The sequence below is a fragment of the Pituophis catenifer genome, unplaced genomic scaffold, assembly GCF_029215685.1.
Source record: "Pituophis catenifer annectens isolate HBS135680 unplaced genomic scaffold, rPitCat1.0.hap2 SCAF_2, whole genome shotgun sequence".
Taxonomy (NCBI): domain Eukaryota; kingdom Metazoa; phylum Chordata; class Lepidosauria; order Squamata; family Colubridae; genus Pituophis; species Pituophis catenifer.
Window position 1 is genome coordinate 196,145,838 of NW_027256882.1, and position 16,089 is coordinate 196,161,926.

General features: G+C 39.2%; 1 protein-coding gene and 1 long non-coding RNA gene across 2 annotated transcripts in view; one reads left to right on the forward strand and one right to left on the reverse strand.

Moving 5' to 3' along the window:
• Window positions 1-1,397: 1,397 nt before the first annotated feature.
• Window positions 1,398-4,882, reverse strand: LOC139311066 (uncharacterized). Its single transcript, XR_011599917.1, has 3 exons — window positions 3,420-4,882; window positions 2,352-3,006; window positions 1,398-1,566 (listed from the first exon to the last, which is right to left on the reverse strand). It is a non-coding gene; the product is annotated as an uncharacterized lncRNA (long non-coding RNA).
• Window positions 4,883-16,067: 11,185 nt separating this feature from the next.
• PPP1R3B (protein phosphatase 1 regulatory subunit 3B) overlaps window positions 16,068-16,089 on the forward strand; it is a 16,640-nt gene continuing 16,618 nt past the window's right edge. Inside the window, exon 1 of the mRNA XM_070935398.1 lies at window positions 16,068-16,089. This exon is cut by the window's right edge and continues 130 nt beyond it. The gene's annotated coding sequence lies outside the window, so the exon portion shown is untranslated.

The following is a 16,089-nucleotide window of genomic DNA, read 5'->3' on the forward strand; positions in this document are numbered from 1 at the left end:
CAGAATCTTGCCAGGCTAAACTAACTCTTACTCTGACAGATGTACCCCAGAATATTCTAGGGAGTGGATATCCTAACTCTCTTCCTTTATCTCTGATCCAGCTCCAGGCTACGGTGCCTCGCCTTGCCCATCCTTGGAATTCCCCTCCCTCCTGGAAAACTGCTGCTTCATTGTAGTCCATGACACCACCTCACCCTTCACAGGCACCATTCATCACAGTTCATGAGCAATTCAAAAGCCCAATCACATGTGACACAAACCACATAGCAACTTGCTTCTCTTGGGTAATGTGATTTTTACTTCCCCTTTGGGCCAGCACAGCTTATCTCCTACCCCACTTTAGTAAGTCTAAGTCTAACTCCTGCCTACTCTTATTCCTGGAAAGCGGGGGGGGGGGGGGTGAGGGCTGGGGCACAAAAGTGAAAACAGACTTTGGGGGAAGTGCAATAGGGGCAAGTTTGTCTCTCTGACGTTATTCAAAGCCACTTCCACTCAGGCTTCCAAGTGAGGACTATGGCAAACTAAGATATCTTCAAGAGAGCAGAGATAGCATTGCGGTGTAGACCAGTGACCTGGCAACAAGCCTGGCCCAGGACTGTTCTTTGGGAGAGGTGGCACAATCACTTACTTAAAGCTCAAGAGGAGACCATGGGATTTGATGGTGCTTCCAGCTAACTTATAAGTATAGTGGTTGGGAGACAAAGAACAGAAATTTAGGTCTTAGGCACATTAGAACCTTTAAGAACTCTGGGCTCAATTAAAACCTCATTTTCTTAAACACATTTGGATATAATTTAAGGTTAGAGATATTTGGACCAGCAGAAGGGAGAAAAATCACTTCATGAGTCCCCTTCATTTCAAATTCATCAACCTGTGAAGGCCTCTACCTTTCCTCTTGGGGAAAATGCCACTTCTTCAACACAGGTGCTATCTGTGTTAATGGATAAGGACTCATTTCCCACTTCACATCCTTTAGGCTGCTGGGCTTGTCCAAAGGCATGATTTCTTGATTCTTTAAATTACAACCCGAAGTTTTGTCATCTGAATACAGACTAAAGAGGGCTAATACCCCTGGAAACAGGCGATAGATCACAAGCTGGGCTCTTATCAGTATTCTTAATATCCCTCGGCTTTGACAAAGCAAAGCAAGCGGTAATTGATAGAATGAAGGACATGGAGTTCCAAGAACTAAATAGGTTGCCTCTCCACCGTAGGGACAGAATCAAGCAGGGTGTGTGGGAATCAGCAGGATATCTAAATGATCTGATCTTCCCAAAACAAAGAATAGTTTTCTTCAGAGCCAGATTTAATATTCTTCCCTCAGCACTTCTCCAGGGTAGGTACAAGAGAACACCAATAGCAGAAGGGTATGCATATGTGGAAAGGGAGAAGTCGAAGATATCTCACATGTTTTATTGTACTGTGAGTTATACAGAATATGTAGGTCAATATACATTCTCCTCTTATTAGAGAGATTGCCAGGGAGGACAGATGACTTTTACGTAGGTGTTCTCCTCCAAGACTCTAATCCAGCTACCACGTGTGCAGTGGCAAAATTCTGCGTCGCTGCAATGTCCACAAGAAAAAAATTGGTTACCAAATTATAATATCAACTGGTGCCAATTTTTTGAGATCTATAACAATACATTTACCCACATACTTACACGCATGTAAATTAGGTTTGAGATCATGTATTTTATCACAGAGATGTTATTATTCACGAATAATGTTAGAATTATTTTTAATTTATTGTTTGTCTATTGCTGGTCGATGACCATAATAAAGTTTTATTCTATTCTATTCTAAAGGGGGCTAATCCCTGCTTGGAAAAATAAGATGATATACAATTTTCACTTTCAGATTGTCAAACAAGGGCTGGCCACATTGATTGAGGCAGACAAATCAAGGTCAGGGACATCTGGCAATTGGATTGGAAAGAAAATTGCACTAATTGGCAGATACAACTGTCCTCGATTTGCCTTTGTGACACTTTTAGAGGAAAAGGGAGTAGCAAGGATACTTTGCTCTCCCAAATCATGTAGACCCCAGCCTCTTTTTCTCTGGTTTGTCATCACTGAGGAAGAGATTGAAGGAGCCAAAGATCAAAACTAGCCATGGGCCCTCTTTCAAGAGTGGGCATGTAGGTAATCTAACCCTAATCCTAACCCTGAGCCATTCTTTCTTTTTCAGAGAAAGAAAAGGAAAGGAGGTGAATTTCCCTGAGAAGGTGGTTCCAGCAGGCTTTGGCCCCCACTCAGTCCTTTCAAATGGCTAGGATGGGAAGTTTCTTGTTTCCCTTTTGCCAACCCCCACTTTTTCTTTTGTGCTGTCATTTTAAGTTAGGTACTTACTTTATTGAACTTTAAGCATGCACTCCATGTCCAGGTGCCTTCATCGTCTAGCCCCCTTTGGCCTAAATGGGCCCCCATCCCACTGATTAAGGAGAAAAGAGAAAGCCTTCCTGTCCAGGGATAGAGTACCCATTTCAATTAGTTATATATTAGATGATTCTCGTAGCCTTTTTTTCTTCAGGATGGTGATGCAACTGTTTTCCCGGGGTCTTAAGAATCCGTCTTGGGAGCAATTATCTTGTTGAATCTTCCAGGTTGTGGGTCTTGGTGGTACCCTGGACTTTTATTGAACATTAAAAATGATAACTGTTTGTTTCAAGGTATAAATCCAATGTTCTCTGCATACCAAAATGATGGTGCAAAGTTCAGCCCCTTAAGAAAAGTGCATTCAGAAACCTTAGGTTAAGAGAGTGTTGCTTCCAAAATAATCACCCACTGTTCTCCAAATCATCTGTGTTCAAGGTTGGGCACTTGGCAATATTTCTGGAAAGACTCTTCTTCTATTTGGAAGATAATCCTTTCTCCTTGAGGGGCTCATAAAAAGATGGATGCATAGTAACTTTCCCAATCACCATTTCTTCACTGGGTGTCCTTGTATCAGCTGTGGCCTGACAATTGGTGTCTACTTAACCATCCATCCATCTGGAATCTTGCACTGGGGACAGGGGAGAAGTCAGGCATTGAGACTGGAGTAGGAGGAGATGCTGATCCCTTCCCTCAGACACCCTTTCTATACCAGGGGGATGGGCTGTCTAAACAATTTGGGGGAAATGGGAGAAGGTAGAAGCGGACCTTGGGGGAGAAGACTTTTAACCCAGGGGAGGGAGAAGCAACAGGAAGAGGTTTAGAGCAGCTGCCCCTTAATTGTGCCAGGAAGAATTACACAAGTTAAGTAGGATTGCTTGGAAAGGCTCTGCAAATGTTACCTTGCCCTCCAAAACCATAAAAGTCTTCCCAGGATTGCAAAGGGTTTGCTAGGTTTGTCAGGCTCCCTAGTGAGAATTTCTCCCCCACTCTCCACCCAAAATTATTTGAGGTACAACTTCCATTTTTCCAACTCTTCCTTACCTTGAAATGGCAGGACTGTCCCCATCACGAGAGCTTGATGTGCAACTCACTCCTGTGTTCTTGGGTCCTGACAGGAGGGAAAAGGTGAGATGTGGAAGAACATCCAGCTAGTTTATCTTCCCTCTTCCAAGACTAGCCAGTCTTGTCTTTTTTTCCCTGAAGGGGTTTTGGGGCAGTAGAGGCTCTTGCAGACTCTTGTGGCATGTCATGGCTCCTTGCTTGAGGTTTAGAAAGCTTTGGTATCTGTCAGGTGGCACAGGAAGGTCTTCTCCCTGGTGCCTACAAAACAAGAACCTGGACACCTTTCAAAGATGTTCTGTGAGGAGAGGGGGACAGAGAAAAAGACCTGAGTGAAGGAGAGGGAATTGGGGCCCTTTCTCCCCTCCCTTCTGGTTCTTGGCAGCTGAGAGGGCCACACTTACCCTTAATAGCCTTCTTAACGAATGAAGGTGAATATACATGTCCCATGATAATATTGCAGGATCCAATCTGGGTCAGTCACCAGGATCAGAGGTTTAGTTTTCCAAGCTTTCGGACTTGTGCTGGAGCCCATCCTCAGGAACATCCCTCTAGCAGTGTGTGTGCCTTGGGCTATTCTATGTGTGGTATTTATATGGTGTCTGGTTGTGTGTGGCTTTTTAGTCATTGATTGGGGTGTTGATGGATGACTATTAAGAAGTTGGCTGTTGTTTTCTTGTGCTACCAAGCCCTCACCTCCTAAGTACTTGATAAGCTGATGGTAAATCAGCAGTCCTATGTACTGACAAGGGGCCCATTTTCCAGGTTTCAATCACTTCTCTGGCTTTTTGTACCTGCCTGTCCAACAATCTTAGTAGCTCCTACACCTCAATGTATATCCTTATTGATTGCAAGGTCAAGCAACCCAATGAGTTTGGGTCTCCTCATCTGACTACTTGTGTGTGTTCTTGCAATCTGATGGTTAGCTTCCTCCCCATCTGTCCGACATAATCATAGTCATAGTCACAGCCTTCTTAATGCCATAGCAGAGACCAGATAGACTACAGGGAAAGTGGTGGTAGAATGAGAGGCCACAGGAGAAACCAGAAGGGGTTTCTATATGCTACCAAGCCAGGCCAGTAGGAGAGGGCACTGGCTGATTTTGTAAGCAGGCATACAACCGCGTTCCCTAAGTAACTGGTTTTTCACCATGGTCACGTTCACATCTACCCAAAGATGGTGGTTGTCTCATGGGTAGAGTGGGTGAGCAGTCCAGGGGTCTATTCTCTTGGTTGCCTATGACCTCTGTCTTTCATATGGGAAATTGTCTGTTCATTTAACAATGTAAAGGCACAATCACATGTAGCACAAAAAACCAGGGAAACTTTCATTTTTTTTCCCTACCAGAATGAGGGTTTAAAATCCAAAATTGACAACTGAATATGGGTGTGTGCAAGAGGGGAGCAATTTCTTCAGTGTCATTCAAATTGACCTCCCCATATGCAGCCAGCCTGGAGGTCCTATTGGTCCTATAGAAAGCCCGAGAGCCACCAGTCATACATCATAGGTCCAGAGCAATGGCAGGAGTGGGGCTGTCATGACAAAAGCTGCCATCCTCTCTTCATAACTCAAAACCAGCTACATCTGGCCCTTTGCCTGCTCTGGCCTGTCTGCCTCTTTTCAAAAGAAGCATAACAAAAAATAAAAATAAAAGACAGCTTTCCCAATGTGATAAGAGACATTTACAATATATGTTTGAAACTAATAAATCCTGCTTGAGAGCTCATTTGAGGAATGAACTCAGGATGAGCTTCTACATTGCAACTGAGGCTAGAAATCTACATTTATTGTATGCAGCTCAGTTTTCAACTCTACCTTAAATCTTGATTTACCTGTAATTTTAAGCTTCATTATTAGCTTCTTTAATAAGGGTCATATTTAGCAGGGCATCTGTGCCTCTTTTAGAAGTGTGGGAAATCAGATCTGTAAGTTGAGTCATGGCAACTGGGTTTATTTTCTGGTTGGTTTGAGATGTTCCGCTGTCCATTCATCCAAGCAGCTTCCTCAGCCTGAACAAGTTGGTTAGGAGAGTCTGATTAAGCAGAGTCGTTAGAATGTAACAATTCCTAAAAAAAAAAATAGGAGAATTCCTGCATCCATCTCAGGGTTTCATCAACAACTGTGTTTTGATGAAAACATCTCAAACGAACAAGAAAATAACTCCAGTTGCCATGAGTCAACTTCCAGACAATTCTATCTGGATGACTGAGACTGATTGCCATGTCCTTTGGGGAAGAAACGCTGAGGTTGGTGTGGGAATACCCCTAAACATGTTAGGAGTTAGTACATTCCAACGACTCTCTCCCTATGCAGATTCCACTCTGCAAAGGAATAATGTTTTCTCCCTCAAATTCAGGGACTAAACTCTTTGTATCCCCATACCACTCTGGTGCCTGAGTTTGATAGGCAACAGACAGTCTGGGGTTAAGGATTAACCATTCCTAACTCTGTCTTTCACCTGATTTTTATTTAAGTTGGAACAGGTTACTATATCTGTACTTCAGCATATCAAGGAGAAACAACAGCAACAACAATTTTTTTGTAAAGTTTGTAAAACTTTGCAAAGTTTTTTTGTAAAACTTAAACTTATAACCTTAAATTTTATACCTTTAGCTGAGTTGTGTAGGGGAGACAAATTTCTAGCAAGGAGATACCAATTGAAGGAGAAATTCAATCAGTTCAAGCTGGACCAGAAGACCTCCAAGGTCCCTTCCAGTTCTATTCTGATTCTAATTCAATCTCTCACTGTCCTGAAGGGCAGGACAAACCCCAGGAAATGTGTTCACTCAGCTGCCTTTGCCTCCCAATTCCCTGCACAGACCTTTCCCTTTTGCACCCAGATGCCATGGCCAAAACAGAAGTCTCTTGCTGCCTTTGCTGTCTCTTTTGGACCCAGCTTCTCCAGCAAATGTTTCCTACACAAAACTCCCTGACCCTTTGGAAAGCTGTGCAGCCTTCAAAAAGCTTACCGAGTCTAAGGGCTGGGATAGGTCCTTGTGGACAAGAAATGGTCTTGGGAGTGTGTTCTGGATGCCAATGCAGGCTTTCATGACCCATTTAGGGTGCCATACCATATCTGAGGTTTAGGAGGAGTTCTTGCTTAAGATTTAAGAGAAGTCCTGCAGGTAGAACAGGATGGTCTTCCACCCTGATGCCCACAAACCAGGAAAATGGACACCTTTTGAAGATAATCTGCAAGAAGTGAGCAATGAAAAAGACCTGAGCCAGGGAGAATGAGTCAGGGACTTGATTTTCTCCTTTCCTCTCGTTTCTTGATAATCAAGAGGACCACATTTACTCTGAACAGACTTTGTAGTACCATACCAAAGGCTGTATAGCCCTACAGGGAAAGAGACTTGTGGCCCGAGGAGAGGTCACCAAGCAGGAATGATCCAGAGGAGCATCTGCCGACTTGATTGCTTCTCTGCTGGACCACTTGGGCAATTTGACCTTCTTTTCCTCTTCAAGCCTGTTATTTCCTGGCTACTTTTTAGCAGATCAAAGTCCTGTCTATTCAGAAGCGAATTCATTTCTTTTTCCCAGCTCAGAGTCTGAAAAAGGCATGAGAATTTGAGGAGACATACAAGAGAGTTGAGGGAACTTCTCCAATATCATTCAAAGTCACCTCTCTTCTATGCCCCACCTACCTCCTTTTCAAAAAGATGCCTGTAATTAAATCATAGTAAGTTGGCCTGCTAGCAATTCAACTACCAACCATTTCCCATAGTGCCAGAGCATTCTTCAGAGTTACCACAGAGGCTTTAAAAGAGATCCTGGACTCAATGAGGGGGTCATTCATGTTCTGGTAACATTAGGAGCACATGTTGCCATCTTAACTGTTCAGAGTGTCCTTTTTCATTAAATGGTTCTCATCTGACCAGAAGACCTTAGCTGTAAGGAAAATAGGGATGTGACTTGAAGAGTTCTGATTCACCAAATCCATTTCAGTGGTACTAGTAGATCTTGATAAAAAGATAGCAGTGTTTTTCTTTTCCTCACTTCTGCAAATGTTCCTAAAGCACAATTCATCTGTCTCAATTATAATGGCTCATCCCAAATAACCTGGGGAATCACTTCATATATCAGATTGTATGTCATAGAGTGAATAATTAAGGAGGCTTTGCATGTCAAGAAAGAATTTATCCACAATTCTCTCTGGCAGAATTTTACAAGTCATTGGAAAACAATTTATTATAAATAAGTAAAAGTCAGCACACAGTATTACACATCTAAGGTTCCTTGTCCCAGCATGCATTGTTACAACATAAGGTATATGGGAGTCAGTTTGTCCTAATTCAGCCTGAAAAACAATTTCTTCATAACTTCCTTGCTACCAAAAATATTCTAGCAAATTACAAAGTTTGCTCATTATTTTTTATTTTCAATATTCTTAAATGTGTCTCCCATTCCTTCAAATTCTAAACATAGATTTAATAGGTCAATTTATTATTTGGTTGACACTGTACTGGATACTTTCTAGTGGTATGCACTAAACCAACCAAATAAATTAGCTTTGTTCTGAGTTTGGAATCAAATGAACTCACTTGAAATGTTTGATCATTTTAAGTGGCCTATATGCTAATGGCATGCAAAATATTTTGAGTATAGGGAATAATGGGGACTTTAAAAACCCTTGCTTCCTTGTACTCCTGTAGAAATAATTGCTGGGATCCTGTCAAAAACAGGCCATGATCTGCTGCGTCCTCAGTGTGCTAAACAATTATTAAAGCCAGTCAGATTTAGGTTTCAGGAACTAAGATTCTGACTTAATGTTAGAAATAACTTCTAACAGTAAGATCAGATTGACAATAGAAACAATTATCCAGTAAGATAATGCACTTCCCCTTCTCAGATCTGTTCAGAGTGATTTTATGATAATTAATTTTATGGTAATTATTTTATGGTTGGGAATTATTCCAGAATCATTGAGCATCAGGGGGCATACAAGTTGTTTATTATTATCCCAAACTGACAGTAAAGAATATAGGAAGATGTGGAGCTCAACTGCAAGAGAAGTATTTCAAAACTAATTAAACATTAAAATTCATTATTAAACCTCCTTAGTATATGGATGGAGGTAAGAAACACTTGCCAGAGTTTTCTTTCAATGTATTCCAGTACAACTTTTCTGAATGTTTTGGGAACTCAAGTTTTTCCTGCTGGGAGATCCAATAAAATTCTCAAAAGCTTGCTGAGACAAAATGACAACACATTTTGAGAACATCATCACATTTATCATTTATGGGCTTTGATTCCATAGTTCTGATAAATTCAGCAACTAGTTGTGCCGGATACACTATCGTTACAATGTGGGGGGAGGGGTATTTTCGGTTTTTAGTATCAAAATATTGACTAGATGCTTGCTTGATCTACATGGTCAAATGAGATTTATTGAATCTAGTAACAAGATGCTCATCCTGGAATTCTAAATTTGTCCTTTCGAGAAGACAATGTTTCCCACTGGTGATACTGAATCTATGATTAGGAAAAAATGGACCTAAAAAAGCCAGTTATAACTATTTCTCAATATTCAATTTCCTCTGAAACATAGGATATCTAGATATTCGTATCATTCAAAGTGTTTTTTCTAAATTTATTTCAATCCTGTTTTAGACCTAATTTTGACACTGAACCTGCTCTGCTTGCCCATGGAATTATCTTTGTCTGGACAAATGTTAAGAGAACAGTAATGCTATTGATTCTCTTGGACCTCTCAGCAGTTTTCAGTATCAGTATCATTTTCAGAATCATAGAAACCTAAAGAATCTAAATTATAAATGGATAGAACATTTTTGAAATTTTCTCTTATTCTTGGATAGCTATCTTCAGAAGACAGTGCCAGGGAAAATTCCTGCTCAACCCATATTTGTACTATGTGGTTCCTGGGGATTTTATCTTTTCTTTTTAAATATCTGTATGAAGCAACCAAAGTGAGATCAAATAAGAAATTTAGAGTAATGCTCTATCAGTACACTGATGACATGCAATTCTTTTTGTTAATCAGTGTTGAGCCACAATAATGAACTTTACAAGGGTCAATAAACGTAAGATCAACCCATACAGAATGAAAAGTCTATTGATTTACTTGTTCAGTTGCCGTATCAACTGCATTCAACTTGCTTCAGAAAAGAGTCTGCTCTAAATGTTTACTTTTGTAAAATGTGCTTTAGATTCAAGTTCCTCTATGACACTTTATTGCTTCTCGACTGACCAGATAGATGTGGTTATGTTTGAGTATACCATAAATTACTAGAGCTGTGACACTGCATACACACAAATCATCCCACCCTACTTCCTCATCAGGTACAAGATTTGCACTATTGATATGTAGTATGCCCTAGGAAATTGGAGGGAGTGGTTTAATTAATATTGTTTTTATAATTGCCAAGATGGATATTGAAAGATATTTCTTTATGTATGCTTTCCTTTTTTAATTTTCTATTTGTTTTCTATGTCTTATTTTTCTTTTGTTCTTTTTTACACTTTATTATATACTTTTCCTGGAATGTATTATTAACATAAAATCTCCTAATAAAGATTATTTTTGAAAAAAAGAGTGTGGCCCTAATTATGTAATCTATTAAATACTTCATATTTTTATATTATATATTTATATTATGTTATATTATATTATTATTATATTAATCTCAGTACTTAAAAATTAAAGCAGTTTGGAAAACAAAGCAAAAATCCAGATGGCCACAAATTCTTCCTGTATTGGGGAAATGGAGGGCTAATTCCTAATTGGACACTAAAAGTGGCCAAATAAACCACTATCCTAGCAACTCAAAGATAAATTGGATTCTAAAAGTGGAAGCATCTAGTTGTCAAGATTGCTATACAGTAATCTAATTTCTTATTGCTTTCAACAAATCCAAAGTCTTCATAAGAACCTTCATAAATGTTTACCAAGAGTTTGATACTTGGGATGACAAAAAATTGAAGGAACTCATCTGTATAATGCTTCAGAGTTGCTTAAGCATGCTTGCAAAAGTAAATAAAACACCTGTCTATGACTCATTAAAACATCCATGGCAAATTCCTTCATGGAATCTAACAACTTCTTCTGAGCTTTGATCCTTAGCCACTCCTCATACTGAGCTACAGTAATTACAGACCATGGAGCTTTTAGCTGTAGTACTCCAGCTTTAGAACACCTCCACCTACTCCAGGGTCTATCCAGCACCAAACACGTTTTTATTTTCTCCATCTACTTAATATTTTAGCATTATTTTTTATGCAACTTTGAGAGTAATTTTATTTCTATTCATTATGTTCATTTAGTTAAGTTCTTAACAAAATAGACATAACTTAAAACTTAAAAACATGTTAAATGTTTTTTGACTGTCTTGAGAAAACGTATTTTAAATAATAACATATAAAAAAATCAAATAAAACAAATGAAGTATACTTGGTTTGAACTTTTAAAGCCTTAGATCAAACTCATGTCGTCATGGCAATGTCACATGACGTATCGGGATTTCCCCCCCCCCTTTCGCTAAACAAGACATGGGTGTGGCCAGTGCATGATGCATCTGACCCGCAGGCTGGGAGTTTGACAGCTCTGTCTTAGATGGCTTAGTGTTCACTGATTTTGTTCTTGGGAAGTAACTGTTTGAAAATTTGCTATCTGCTGCTATCCAATTTTACCAGCAGCTTTTTACCAGCAGCTTCCAGAAGCTGAATATTGTTTCCTATGCTTATCTATTGAAGACCCAGGGTTTGGTTATTGCAATGCCACTTGGCCAACAAAGTTTGTTAAACATCACTACAGACTTTTTGGCAAGCAAGCCAAGTCATTACCTGAACCAAATAAAGTATGTTTAAAAGCCAGTCTCATATTATGCAAGTCTTGTTTTAAAATTAACTCATCGGCCTCTATAAAGATTCCAATTTAGGACAGACCTTGAGAAGAAAAACACCAAACAATGTAAATTTATTCTTTGGTCATGTCCAGTGACTTGGAGATAATTTGTACTTGTTTAATCTGGTCACTCTTTAAATAGCTGCCAGTTTTCAAAAGTTGATGCTTGTTTATGATGAAGCAATTTCAAAAGCTTTTTGTAGAGATTTAGAGTTAGGCCCAAAAATGACAGGACATACACCTAGTATATTGAGAATTCAGAAAAGCAAAACTAAAAGAGGAAGACTATCTTAAGGCTTTGACATTAAGATTCAACTTTTTATTAATCCTCTCCACATCTCAACAATACTTTAAGTTTTATATCCATCTAAACTGACTAGTGGTGATGAAATTTTTTTGAGCATGTCCGAGTGAATGAACTTTAATTTTGGAAAAGCCAATACAGTAAGCAGCAGTAGGAGAAAACACATCCATTAAATACAGTATGAACAGTATTTCATATACAAAGTAAAAAACCTTTGACAGAATTGGAATCATCTACTATTTTTTCTTTTGAACAGACAATTGTAAGCATGTAGGTGTATTATATACCTGTACCCACATTCGTAAATTTAGCTACCTGGTTGCTATGAAAAAGACTTGATAGACATAATCAAACATTCTCTTAAAAAAATTCTGTATTTCATACATCTTGCTGAATTTATCATAATATTGATATTCCTGCATCTTGAAATAACGTGTGTGTGTGTGTGTGTGTGTGTGTTTGTTTACTTATTCATTCATTTATTTATTTATTAAATTTAGTGTCTGCCTGTCTTACCATAAGGTAACTCTGGGTGGAGTTTCCAACAGAGATCTACACGTAGACAGAAGAAATTCCTTTTTCTCTGACCAATAACCTGGAGATAAAGTACAAAGCAGATTGGTACAGGTGGCATTTTTTGAAATTGTGATTTGTGTAAGTTCACAAATGCTCAGAATAGCTGTTTGAAGGGTATGAAGGGCATGGGCAACTGGGAGAAAAAAGAAGGCCGATCAGCATTATTGGCATGTGAAAGCCTCATCTCCTGCCCTTAAAAGAAACAGCAGTCAGTGGAAAATATGCAGTTTTGAGTCTTCTTACTCCTTGCCATTTAAAGGAAAAAAAATGGATAAAAGGAAAAAGAAATGGTTAGCAACTACCAAATAATGATAACCGTTAGTGGAAAAATATGCTATTCCACAGAATTGCATTTTTTTTCCTGGCAGGCTTCTTAAGCAATTAAATGTACCCAATGGGTAGAAAGGCAATAGTTAAATGATACGTATTCATATAGGATATAGCAGAAAGTTCAATATAAATCACACATTTGTGTAGCACAAATATAGCAGAAAGTTCAATATTTGTATATATTACTTTCAGTACTTTTTACAGTAACCTGCTAAGACAAATTGTATTATCATTCCCTTTATGCAGGATGAAATTGAGAAAGCCTACAGTCACCTAATCAATATATAGCCTTCTAACACAAAAACTATCTCAGCTATTACGTTATACTAGTTACCGTATTTTTCGGAGTATAAGATGCACCGTTCCCTCCCAAAAAGAGAGTGAAAATCTGGGTGTGTCTTATACTCCGAATGTAGCCCCACCCAGCTTCTCAAAGAAGGTTTCAGCTAGGCTGAAAAAAGCATCAGAAAAGAAGCTTCAGAAAAGAAGCCCCCAAACAGCTTCAGAGGCTTTTTTTCTGAAGCTCTGTTTCGGAGGCTTTCAGAGGCAGAAAAAAAAAGCAAAAAAAAAAAAAAAAAAAAGCAAGGCACAGAGCTCACAACCAAGGAACCTGTTGCTAAAATTCACCTCTGGGAACAGCTGATTGGGAGTATTCTGGGAGGCCGATCCACCTGCCAATCAGCTTTTTTCTTATTTTCCTCCCCCAAAACTAAGGTGCGTCTTATACTCCGTGCATCTTATACTCCAAAAAATACAGTATCTTCTGTCATTTCATCCTTTTATACTTTAAAGATCAATACTGTATCTTAAAAAATGCTTATTAAGGACCTCCCATGAAAACAAACACCAACCTTAATTGAAATCAGAAGAAATATAGTACCTTTATCAATCTAGTGCCTTCACCCTGGTAGACACTTTTCCTCCCCAGAGGTTATGAAGCATAACTAAGAGTAAGGCTCAGTAAAGCCAAATTAAGAAAGTATTATAATCTCCAGGCATAGTCACAAATCTGAGTGAATTTAATGGCCTGTGGCAAGGAGGAAGTGATGGCCTTTTCAGCTTATACTTCAGTTCACAACAGTTGTTTTTGGTAAACATATTCAGCATCATTACAAGCTCCCCCAGGATCAGAGAAATGCTAAAAGCAAATCAGCTGGGAGGCCTCCTATGCTCTCACATTCTGATCACATATTAAAGAAAGCCACTGAAAAGGGTGGCTTTAGTAGACCTCAATTTCAGACCAAGCAAACTGAATTCTTGACAGTTATGAAGAACATCTTTCATTGCAAAATATCACATACCATTTTATTCTTTTAAAAATCCCGAAGTAGATTAGAATAAAGTAACAAAAAATACAATGTCACATGCAGCAATATACATACCTTTAGTAGAATACTCTTTCCTATACTAAAAACAACCTTGGGAGTTTGAGTTTCAGTGGAAGAATGGAATGGAGCAGAAAGATATTGCTTAAAAGGTATTCAGGATAGGTGGATATGTTTCAGGCTACCTTTCAACTCAGAAGTGCTCTTTTAACTGCTTTTTGCTACTGGAACAGATAAAACAATTGTTTATATCTCTATTCTTTATACTATGCAAATGGAGCAAAAAAATCCCAGTTGTTTATGCAAGTGTTGAAATCCAGTAACTTCTTTTCATTGAATGTCTCCACCCCCTCCCAAAAAATATCACCCAGTACATGCATGCAGCATAAATTTTGACTAACATAGTGATTGCATCAATTTTCTGAAAGTGCTGCTGTAACTTTCATTGTCCAAAGGGCATTGCATACTGTCAATATACATCAATCCTACTGCAAAAGGACATCAGAAGATATAGGAAAGTTAATTGATCAAGATCAAATAATATCAGGCCGGGTTCCCAGTGACCAAATAGAAAGTTTGATAAACTACTTGGAAACTGTTGAAGTTACCCTGAACTATTTCATTTTTTTTTTTAAATTCCAGGCCTATATCAACTCTTTAATCTCTTTCGTTTCCAAATGCATGCCATTCATTATTGCAAATTTTTGTCAATCATGATTATACAGATATTCATATTTCACATTTCAGGTCAAACAACGTGACTGCAAGCTCCTCAGGGCACAGATCTGCTCGTTACTATTCTGTGCAATGAATGAGCATGGTGTGTGCGAGTATAACTGGAAGTATGTGCAGACATAGGATACTTGAATGCATGCACTTCAAGATAGTCAACCTTCTCCAGCTTAATTAACAGGTCATAAAACAAACTATCAGCTGCTATGAATAGAAACATTTAATTAAAACTTTAATTAAAACACCATAGTAGAGAAAGTTGATATTGAAAGACAAGTTAACATTTCATCACAATTCCATTCAGTGGCTTAGAGTATCAGTAATTTGCCCAAGGTTAATCAAACAAACTTCATGGCACAACATGAATTTGAACTCAAATAATTGTCTGTAGTTCATATTATTATCCTTTGATTTCCCCACACCATCTGCCAGTAAGTACTATGTTTTAGTAAAAAGGAAAACATTTTAAAGGAACAGTTGTTTGCAGCTAAGATATTCTACCTGGGACAGCCATTCACACATGAGAAGCATCACCTTTAGTGAAATCCACACATGAAACATTCCTGAGAGAGAAAAAGTCTCCATGGAGATGCTCCTGACTGCTGGAAGCCTGGAAGTTAAACTCAAGCAGATTCAAACCCCGTTCAGCCATGAAATTCATCCTGTTAATCAGGACCTGGCACTTACACCCTTTACACCCAAAGGATTGTTTCAGTTTAAAGAAAAAGAGGGTTGAGCAAGAAATTTATACAGCAAACCTTATATTGAAATATACTTATAACTTCCCTTCCCTTCCTTTCTCCTGGTGAATGCCTGGACAAGTCCTTGCAGTTTTCTTAGAAGAAAAAAATTGCCTGCTTCCTAGGACTGAGAGAGGGACTAGCTCAAAGTGACTTTGTGCAAAAGTGAGGACTATAAATTTCTAGTCTGGTGCCTGAACTACTACACCCAAAGCGTCTGTTTTCTGTCGAATTTAAATTGCCATTTTTGAAACATTTTGAAAACTCCGAATTCTCGTGCACTGCAATATGTTCACACAGTATTAAAACTAAGGTACCGCGTTTACCAAGCATTCCTATGGGATTACACCCCGAATGGGATGGGTAAAGGCCTGCGAAAGTTTTATTGTATACAACCACCTTTTCAGTTCCCCTATCGTTGTATGAGAAGGATTAGGAGGGGAGAGGGGGCTCCGCACGGCGGTCTTCTCCGTCAGGGGTGGCTGCAGCCCCATTCCGAGTCTCCCCGCAAACCTTCTCCGTTTACTGGAACCGCGGTCACTCCCACACAGCCAGCTTGGCGTTCACGTGCTAGCCTGCTGCTCTTCCACGGGAAAGCTCCTCCGCCATTGGCTGGCGAGGGACATTCGAAGCGCGCCCATTGGCTAGCGCGCAGCTCACACCCCTGCAGGAGCGTTCGTGGAGGAAACGGGTCTTCTTCACATGTTCTGTAACAAGATCGGAGCTTCGAGGGGAGCAGGATGACCCAGGAGGAGTTGGTTTAAGGCTGACCTGATCATCT